This window comes from Penaeus japonicus, unplaced genomic scaffold, assembly GCF_977035675.1.
Source record: "Penaeus japonicus unplaced genomic scaffold, GWHDUDI00000001_assembly GWHDUDI00000015, whole genome shotgun sequence".
Classification (NCBI taxonomy): domain Eukaryota; kingdom Metazoa; phylum Arthropoda; class Malacostraca; order Decapoda; family Penaeidae; genus Penaeus; species Penaeus japonicus.
Genome location: NW_028234417.1, coordinates 31,992,949 through 32,002,948, shown reverse-complemented (window position 1 = coordinate 32,002,948; position 10,000 = coordinate 31,992,949).

Here is a 10,000-nt window from a genome sequence, read left to right as displayed (position 1 = left end):
TATCATAATGATAATAGCAACAATGATAGCAATACTCATAAAATTAAAACACTGATAGTGATGATAATTTTAAATATAATGTTAGTAGTAATAGTAATAATTATAATAATCATAGTAATAGTAATAGTAATAGTAATAACAATGATAGTAATAATAATAATAATGATGATGATGATGATAATAATAATAATAATAATAATAATAATAATAATAATAATAATAATAATAATAATAATAATAATAATAATAATAATAATAATAATAATAAATAATAATGATAATAAAGATAATAACAATAATGATAATAATATAATTAATGATAACGAAAATGATCATCATAGTGATAATAACAACAACAATGATAATAATCATAAAAATGAAAATAATGATAGTTATGTTGAGGATAATGATCATAATTATGAAAATCTTAATAATGATAAAAAAAAATAATATTGGTGATGATAATGATGATAGTGATAATAATTGTAGTAATAAGAACAAAAATAAGAATAAGAATGAAGAAAGGAAGTGATAGTGATATTAGCAATGATAATAATAAAGATAATAAGTATCATAATAACAATGATAATTAAAATGAGGATGATATTTTGATAATATTAGTAATAATAGTAATTGTGAAAATAATGATAATGCTAACAATAATGATAATGATAATGGCAATGAAGAAGAGAAGAAACAAGGGATGAAAGAGGAAAAGAAGAAAAAGAAGAAGATAATAAGAAAGGAAGACAAGAATTGGAGAAGAAGAAGAGGAAGAAGAAGAAGAAGAAGAAGAAGAAGAAGAAGACGAAAGAGACGAAGGAGAAGAAGAAGAAGAGGAAGAAGAAGAAGACGAAAGAGACGAATGACAAGAAGAAGAAGAAGAGGAAGAAGACGAAAAAGACGAAGGAAAATAACAATAATAAGAATAAGACGACGAAAGAAACGGAGAATAATAATGACGAAATTAATAATAAGATGAGAGTAAGAAACACTTAAAGAAAAAAAAATCTCGCTAATGTTAATAAAATACCTTAGATCGATCATGACTTTATATCAAACAGGTCATGCACGAGAGAAAGATTGTGAGAAGTCGTGTGTTTGTTTTTGTGTTTGTTGGTTCATTTGTTTTTGTGTTTGTGTTTGCGAGTGTGTGAAGTATATGTGTGTGTGTGTGTTTGTGGTTGCGTATGTGTGTGTGGCTGTGTGTGTGTGTGTGTGTGTGTGTGGCTGTGTGTGTGTGTGTGTGTGTGTGTGTGTGTGTGGTTGTGTGTGGTTGTGTGTGTGTGTGTGTGTGTGTGTGTGTGTGGCTGTGTGTGTGTGTGGATGTGGCTGTGTGTGTGTGTGTGTGTGTGTGTGACTGTGTGTGTGTGTGTGTGTGTGTGTGCATTTGTGTGTCCATCTATGAATTTCCTTTTAATCCTTAAGTGATTTGTATCTGTATATACACGCACGTTTGTATGTCTGAATGTGATTTTTATTTTCATCTTTTTTTTTTTTTTTTTGACTCGACTTCATTTCGAAACTCAAGGCCAGCCGCTGTTAATGTGTGTCATGACAAGGCTCTTCGTTTATGTTCATTTTCTTAATCCTTTACTGTCGATTTATGATTATGAAGAGAAAGGGTGAGAGACAGAGATATATTTTGGCGTGTGTGGATATATATTTATATACATATTTAGATGTATATGTATATAAATACAGTACATACGTACATACACACGTAAGCTCAAGTATGTATCTTACAGATACATGTACACGTATATATCTTACATACACATACGCACAGACAAACTAAAATAGAGGTGAGATCATGAGATAATTATAAAAAAAAAAATATGAACAAATACTGTTCTTCGTCCAGCCTGAGTTGCCAAAAATAATTTAATTCCAAATTTATGCCTATTAGCTTCGCGAATGATCCATTTAGGTGCATAAACACACACGTAGTTTTCCGTGTTAATGTCAATTATCGAATGCCAGGCGATTCAGTAATACACTGATGATTCCATTTGTTATTATTATAAACCGCACAGTTCATTCAGGTGACAGGAAACACGGTGAAAATATTTTTTTTTAGACCCGCGGTCTCTGTCACGCGCGAACCCGGCCATCCGTCATTGGGAGTCGCCGCCATTTTGTTTTAATGACCCACTTCGTGTTAGTAGAATTTTCTGCCGGTGCGTTGTATTTTTTATTTTATTTTTTTTTTTCTAATTCATAAAAGAGAGAAAGCGTGAGAGAGGGAGGGAGGAGGAGAGAGTGATTGGGTGAGTGAGTGAGTTAGGGAGGGAGAGAGAGAGAGAGAGAGAGAGAGAGAGAGAGAGAGAGAGAGAGAGAGAGAGAGAGAGAGAGAGAGAGAGAGAGAGAGAGAGAGAGAGGCAGAGAGATAGATAGAAAGATAGATAGATAGATAGATAGATAGATAGAGAGAGAGAGAGAGAGAATGAGAGAGAGAGAGAGAGAGAGAGAGAGAAAACTGAGAGAATAGAAAAACAAACAGAACATCATCTTAAAGACAACAAGAAGGAAAGCAACATCGGAGAAAAACAAACATACAGATAAGACCAAAACAACTTGATAAACAAGGTAAAAAGCCGCAAATATGAAAGAAATGAGAAAATACGAATTAACAAGAAAAAGAAAAAGAAAGATAATGATGACGATGAGATAAATAAAGTCAAGATAGACAGAGACTATTTAAAACCCGTTCAAAGAAGTAACGGTTAAACACCAGGTTAACCGGGTGGGGGAAGTGGGGGAGGGGGGGGGGCAGGAAGGAAGGAAAGTAGGAGGAGAGGAAGGAGGGAAAGGAGGAGGCGGAGAGAAGAAAGAGGAGGAGAGGTAGAGAGGTAAAGAAGAGAGGTCGGGGAAAGGAGGCGGGGGGGGGGGGGATAAAAGATATGAAAGAGAGGAGGGGAAAAAAAGGGAAAGCGATATAAAAATAAATAGCGAATAAGAAGAAGAGGAACGAAAAGAAAGAGAGAAAAAAAAAGAAAGAAGAAAAGAAGTAGGAAAGAATAATAAAAAGAAAAGATAAAAGAAGTGGGCGGGTGGGGCTATTATACCGCCCCCCCCACCCCCCCACCCTCCGTCACCCAGGGATCAGGGACTCAACCCGGAGACAGAGATAGAAGGAAGAGAGATAAGTAGGTGAGGAAGTGAGAAGGAAAGGTAATACGAGAAATCATGAAGAACAGAAAGAGAAGAAAATTCAAAAGAGGATATGAATGTATGGATAGACTGATATATAGATATAGATATAGATATAAAGATATTTCTATCGGTGTATGTATCTATTTATCTATTTATCATCTCTACCTCTCTTTCTTTCTATATTTGTTTATCTCTCTTTCTCTTTCTTTCTCTCTCTCTCTCTCTCTTTCTCTCTCTCTCTCTCTCTCTTTCTCTCTCTCTCTCTCTCTTTCTCTCTCTCTCTCTCTCTCTCTCTCTCTCTCTCTCTCTTCTCTCTCACTCCTCTCTCTCTCTCTTCTCTCTCTCTCTCTCTCTCTCTCTCTCCTCTCTCTCTCTTCTCTCTCTCTCTCCTCTCTCTCTCTCCTCTCTCTCTCTCCTCTCTCTCTCTTCTCTCTCTCTCTCTCTCTCTCTCTCTCTCTCTCTCTCTCTCTCTCTCTCTCTCTCTCTCTCTCTCTCTCTCTCTCTTTCTCTCTCTCTCTCCCTCCCTCTTTCTCTCTCTCTCTCGGTCTCCTCACTCTCTCATTATTTATCTATTATCTATTTTTTTCTCTTTCTACATATATACATATATGATTGTTATCATTGTCATTATCACCGTCATTATAATAATGATAAAATACAACAGTGACAATGACAATGATAACGACAATACCAATATTGATAATGATAATGATATCATTTTCAACGATAACCATATTGTATATTGCATACTCTACGTTATACAATCAATTATATAAAAAAAAGTGAAAGTCTAAGCCTTTAGTGGTCCTGTGTGGCCTTCTTGCGAGTCGTTCAAATCTGAATACTATTTAGAAAAAAAAAAAAAAAAAAAAAAGTCTTGCGTTTTATGCCGCTCGGAAACTACCTGAAATTTGAATGCGTTTTAGACGAAAGAGTCTTACGATCTTTCATATTGTCGTAAATCATTCATGTACTGTAACTTGAGTGTGATTACAATTCAGACAGGAGAAGATTGAATACGTTTTAGACGAAAAAAGGTCTTGAGGTTTATATGAAATCTGAATACACTTGAGATAACGAAAGTCTGGATACGATTTAGACGACAGAAAACAAACAAACAAAAAAAAAGAACGAATCACTTTGTCGTTTGAGAATCTAATCTTTCAATGATATAGTGGTTAGTTAATAAATATTTTATGATTAAGGCCCCCGGATGGTCATTAAATTTAAGATTACTATTATTATTTGTCTCTTGCACGGTAACGAATTATTGCTTCTGCAATAGGTTAATCAACAGGTGTGGTTCTCTCTTGGGTTTTCAAAATAACGGTTCGTCGGCATAGTTAAGTGATTATGATAGCGACCCCCCCCCCAAAAAAAAAAAAAAAAAAAAAAAAAACGGTTTTGTATGGGACGCGAACTCAGGAAATTTGATTAGAAGACTTGTATGAAACTGAGTGAGCTATTGCTCTATTGATTATGTTGCACAAGTGAAGGTGTTAAGTATCACATATTCACTAATATACATTCATACACACATGTTATATCAAAATCAGTAATACTTGAATGATTATGATAATGATGATAATAAAGTTACAGAACATGCTCCGTGTTTATCATTATCATCATGATGATCATGATTATCATTATCATCATCATCATTATCATCCTCTTTCTCCTCCTCCTCATCATCATTATTATTATTATCACAATTATCATTATCATCATTACCATCATTATCATCATCATCCTCATCATCATTATCATAATCATTTAAGTATTACTGATATTGACATAACGTGTGAGTATGCATGTATATTAGTGAATATGTGATACTTAAGACCTTCACTTGTGCAACAATTTCAATAGAGCAATAGCTCGCTCAGTTTAGTGCAAGTTTTCTGATCAAATTTCCCGAGTTCGCGTCCCATACAAAATCCTTAATTTTTTTTTTTTTCTTTGGGGGGGGGGGCGCTATCATAATCATTAAGAGTTACATAGTCAGTGATATTACTGGTAGCATTATTGTTATTTATATTAGCTAATCATCATCATCATCATTATTATCATTATCACTTTCATCAACGCTTTCTATTTAAGCATTATCGTTATCTTAATATTTATTATTCCGATCATCATCACTATCATTGACATTGATACTATTTTCATTGTCAGTTTTTACTATTATAATTGTAATCATGATTGTCATAATTATATTATCGTGTTATATCATATTAGATACAATATGTTATGTCATATTGGATACAGATTTCACCATCTCGAATTAATTTTGAACATTTTTTTTTTTCATGACGTAATAACAAACATAATCAACACGCACATAAAACACACACACACACACATGCACACACACACACACACACACACATGCACAGTGCATTCGAATACGTTTCTCTACAAAGTAAACACCGCCGCCTTTGTTAGTGTGTACGTGTGTGTGTGTGTGTGTGTGTGTGTGTGTGTGTGTGTGTGTACCATTGCAGGAACAGTCTACCGGCGAAAAAGTCAGGGAGAGGGTTAATAGTTCTTTTGTCAGTGTTATTATTAGTAGCATTATTGTTATTTCTATTAGGTAATCATCATCATTATTATCAATGTCACTTTCATCATCATTAGTATTGCTTTTATTATTATTATTTTTATTTTCGTTATTATTTTTGTTATTACTTTCATTGTTAGTGTTATCATTATTATCATGATGATTATGATTGTCATCATTATCATCATCGTCCTCTTTCTCCTCCTCCTCCTCATTATTATTATTATCACCCTTATCATTATCATCATTACCATCATTATTATCATCATCCTCATCATCATTATCATCATCATTTAAGTATTACTGATATCGATATAACGTGTGTGTATGCATGTATATTAGTGAATATGTGATACTTAAGACCTTCACTTGTGCAATATAATCAATAGAGCAATAGCTCACTCAGTTTCGTACAAGTCTTCTAATCAAATTTCCCGAGTTCGCGTCCCATACAAAACCCTTATTTTTTTATTTTTATTTTTTTTTTTTTTGGGGGGGGGAGGAGTGCTATCATAATCATTAAGAGTTACATAGCCAGTGATATTACTGGTAGCATTATTGTTATTTCTATTAGCTAATCATCATCATCATTATTATCATTATCACTTTCATCATCATTAGTATTGTTCTTATTATTGAAACGCTTTCAATTTAAGCATTATCGTTATCTTAATATTTATTATTCCGATCATCATCATTATCATTGACATTGATATTATTTTCATTATCAGTTTTTACTATTATAATTGTAATCATGATTGTCATAATTATATTATCGTGTTATAGCATATCAGATACAATGTGTTATGTCATATTGGATACAAATTTCCCCATCCTCAATTAATCTGGAAATATCTTTTAATGACGTAATAACAAACATAATCAACACGCACATAAAACACTCACATACACACACACACACACACACACACACACACACACACACACACACACACACACACACACATGCACAGTGCATGCGAATACGTTTCTCTACAAAGTAAACACCGCCGCCTTTGTTAGTGTGTACGCGTGTGTGTGTGTGCGTATGTGTATGTGTGTGTGTCACTATACCATTGCAGGAACAGTCTACTGGCGAACAAGACAGGGAAAGGGTTAATAACTCTATTGTCAATGTTATTATTGGTAGTATTATTGTTATTTCTATTAGGCAATCATCATCATTATTATTAAAGGTACTTCCATCATCATTAGTATTGCTCTTATCATTATTATTACGAGTTTCGTTATTATTTTTGTTATTACTTTCATTGTTATTGTTATTATTATTATGAAAAAATATATATATAAAATAAAATAAAATAAACAAATAAATAAAAAACAGGTCTTGCATTTATGCCGCTCGGGAGCTACCTGAAATTTGAATGCGTTTTAGACGAAAGAGTCTTACGATCTTTATTATTGTCGTAAATCATTCATGTACTGTAACTTGAGTGTGATTACAATTCAGACAGGAGAAGATTGAATACGTTTTAGACGAAAAAAGGTCTTGAGGTTTATATGTCAGGGGTTGCAAGTATCGGAAATCTGAATACACTTGAGATAACGAAAGTCTGGATACGATTTAGACGACAATAAAACGAAAACAAAAACGAATCACTTTTTCGTTTGGGAATTTAATCTTTCAATAATATAGTGGTTAGTTAATAAATATTTTATGATTAAGGCCCCCGGATGGTCATTAAATTTAAGATTACTATTATTATTTGTCTCTTGCACGGTAACGAATTATTGTTTTTGCAATAGGTTAATCAACAGGTGTGGTTCTCTCTTGGGTTTTCAAAATAACGGTTCGTCGGCATAGTTAGGTAATAAGTCAATATACTTTGATGGTATTTTGTTTTACGATAAGCGTTTCAATAATAAGAGCAATACTAATGATGATGATGAAAGTGATATTGATAGTAATGATGATGATGATTAAGGTGATAGAAATAACAATAATACTACCAGTAATATCACTGACTATGTAACTCTTAATGATTATGATAGCGACCCCCACAAAAAAAAAAATAATAATAAAAAGAAAATAAGGGTTTTGTATGGGACGCGAACTCGGGAAATTTGATCAGAAAACTTGCACGAAACTGAGTGAGCTATTGCTCTATTGATATCTTGCACAAGTGAAGGTCTTAAGTATCACATATTCACTAATATACATGCATGCACACACGTTATATTGATATCAGTAATACTTAAATGATGATGATAATGATGATAATAAAGTTACAGAACATGCTCCGTGTTTATCATTATCACCATGATGATCATGATTATCATTATCATCATCATCATTATCCTCCTCTTTCTCCTCCTCCTCCTCATTATTACTATTATCACCATTATCATTATCATCATCACCATCATTATTATCATCATCCTCATCATTATCATAATCATTCAAGTATTACTGATATCGATATAACGTGTGCATATGCATGTATATCAGTGAATATGTGATACTTAAGACCTTCACTTGTGCAACATATTCAATAGAGCAATAGCTCACTCAGTTTCGTACAAGTCTTCTAATCAAATTTCTCGAGTTCGCGTCCCATACAAAACCCCTTTTTTTTTTTTTTTTTTTTTTTTTTTTGGGGGGGGGAGTCGCTATCATAATCATTAAGAGTTACATTGTCAATGATATTATTTGTAGTATTATTGTTATTTCTATTAGGTAATCATCATCATAATTATTATCATTATCACTTTCATCATCATTAGCATTGTTCTTATTATTGAAACCCCTTCAATTTAAGCATTATCGTTATCTTAATATTTATTATTCCGATCATCATCATCATCATTGACATTGATATTATTTTCATTATCATTTTTTACTATCGTAATTGTAATCATGATTGTCATCATCATATCGTGTTATATCATATTAAATACAATATGCTATGTCATATTGGATACAGATTTCACCATCTCGAATTAATCTTGAACATTTTTTTTTTTCATGACGTAATAACAAACATAATCAACACGCACATAAAACACACACACACACACACACACACACACACACACACACACACACACACACACACACACACACATGCACATGCACATGCACAGTGCATGCGAATACGTTTCTCTACAAAGTAAACACCGCCGCCTTTGTTAGTGTGTACGTGTGTGTGTACGTGTGTGTGTGTGTGTGTGCGTGTGTGTGTGTGTATGTGTGTGTGTCGCTATACCATTGCAGGAACAGTCTACCGGCGAAAAAAGTCAGGGAAAGGGTTAATAGTTCTATTGTCAATGCTATCATTGGTAGTATTATTGTTATTTATATTAGGTAATCATCATCATTATTATCAATGTCACTTTCATCATCATTAGTATTGCTTTTATTATTATTATTTTGATTTTCGTTATTATTTTTGTTATTACTTTCTTGTTAGTGTCATCATATTATCTAGATCATTATGATTATCATTATCATCATCATCATTATCATCCTCTTTCTCCTCCTCATCATCATTAGTATTATTATCACCATTATCATTATCATCACCATCATTATTATCATAATCATCATCATCATTATCATCATCATTCAAGTATTACTGATATCGATATAACGTGTGTATGCATGCAGATTAGTGAATATGTGATACTTAATACCTTCACTTGTGCAATATAATCAATAGAGCAATAGCTCACTCAGTTTCGTGCAAGTTTTCTGTTCAAATTTCCCGAGTTCGCGTCCCATACAAAACCCTTAATTTTTTTTTTTTTTTTTTTTTTTTGGGGGGGGGAGCGCTATCATAATCATTAAGAGTTACAATTTTAATGATATTACTGGTAGCATTATTGTTATTTCTATTAGCTAATCATCATCATCATCATTATTATCATTATCACTTTCATCATCATTAGTGTTTCTCTTATTATTGAAACGCTTTCTATTTAATAAATATCGTTATCATAATGTTTATTATTCCGATCATTATCATTGACATTGATATTATTTTCATCATCATTTTTTACTATCATAATTGTAATCATGATTGTCATAATTATATTATCGTGTTATAGCATATCAGATACAATGTGTTATGTCATATTGGATACAGATTTCCCCATCCTCAATTAATTTTGAACATATTTTTTCATGGCGTTATGACAACCATGACAAACACAGACATAAAACACGCACACGCACACAGACAAACACACACACACACACACACACACACAGGCACACACACATGCACAGTGCATGCGAATACGTTTCTCTACAAAGTAAACACC